This window comes from Lucilia cuprina, chromosome 2, assembly GCF_022045245.1.
Source record: "Lucilia cuprina isolate Lc7/37 chromosome 2, ASM2204524v1, whole genome shotgun sequence".
Taxonomy (NCBI): Eukaryota; Metazoa; Arthropoda; class Insecta; order Diptera; family Calliphoridae; genus Lucilia; species Lucilia cuprina.
In genome coordinates this window covers 42,364,508-42,365,656 of record NC_060950.1, presented here as the reverse complement: position 1 = coordinate 42,365,656, position 1,149 = coordinate 42,364,508, and positions in this window count along the sequence as shown.

The following is a 1,149-nucleotide window of genomic DNA, read 5'->3' as shown; positions in this document are numbered from 1 at the left end:
CGAAGGATTCATACACATTAAAAGTTGCATTGCAAAACAAGTCCAAACAAACAATTATTAAAATTCAAACATGATTGGGTTCTTTTTTATAAACGTCTATCTGAAAACAGAATAATGTATTCCTTGCATTCCAAATAAAATATAGTCTTTTGCTTAACTTTATGTGGAAGAGTTCACGTAAAGTAGTCTTTTATAATTAAAACTACACATGCGACTCTTTAAAGCCAATTCATTAGGTTTAATATTGAATTTATTAATAATATATTCCCTAATAACCCTCTTAGGCATGCTTCCGTCGAAACCTTTGTAGAATGTCTGCACAGGTAATTATATTAAAAGTCTTAGGGACTTATTGAGAAGAATTTATCGAAGTTGTATATATAAAATTTTGTATGAAAATTTGTTTTAAAAAACTGATAAATTCTTATGAATAAGTCCCTAAAACTTTTATTATAATTTCCTATACCGACATTCTACAAAGCCTTCGACTGAAGATCTTCTAATATGACTTTAACGGAAGACCATCTTACACACATTCCGTTATAGGTCTTCTAAGCCTTCAGCGAAAGATATTCTAATATTCTAATAGGCCTTCAAGGGAAGACCAATTAATAAGCCTTTTTAAGTAACCCTCTAACAGAGAAGGCAAGCACTTGGCTGCCAATGACTCGCGTGTAAAATTGAAATGATTTTGCAATGCAGCGGGAGTGTGCTTGTGCCTGCAAAAAAATGCTTTTAGGAAGGCCACTTTACTACCTCTTTTTCCCGCTGGGTAGTTTCTTTTATTAATACTCGAAGCAAAACATTTATACATAAGCTTACAAATGTCCAATCATTCGGGGTTATTTTTAATTAATCTAATTTATTTGCAGATCTCTTCAGTCTTCGCCTTATATGTATTTATTAAAATGTGTTTTCTGTGGCACATTTGTTTAAATATAAACCTTTGATTTTTGTATGAATGTCTATTTACTTCCGAATTTATGACCACTAATATTCACTTTGGATAAGCATAACAATGCTTACCTTTTTTACTTACCTTTAAGAATTTAAAACAATCACTAAAAATTAAATACACACAAGTATGAGTGTTAAGTCCATTATGGACAAATACCTTTTAAATTTAAGATATAATTAAGTTTAATCCAT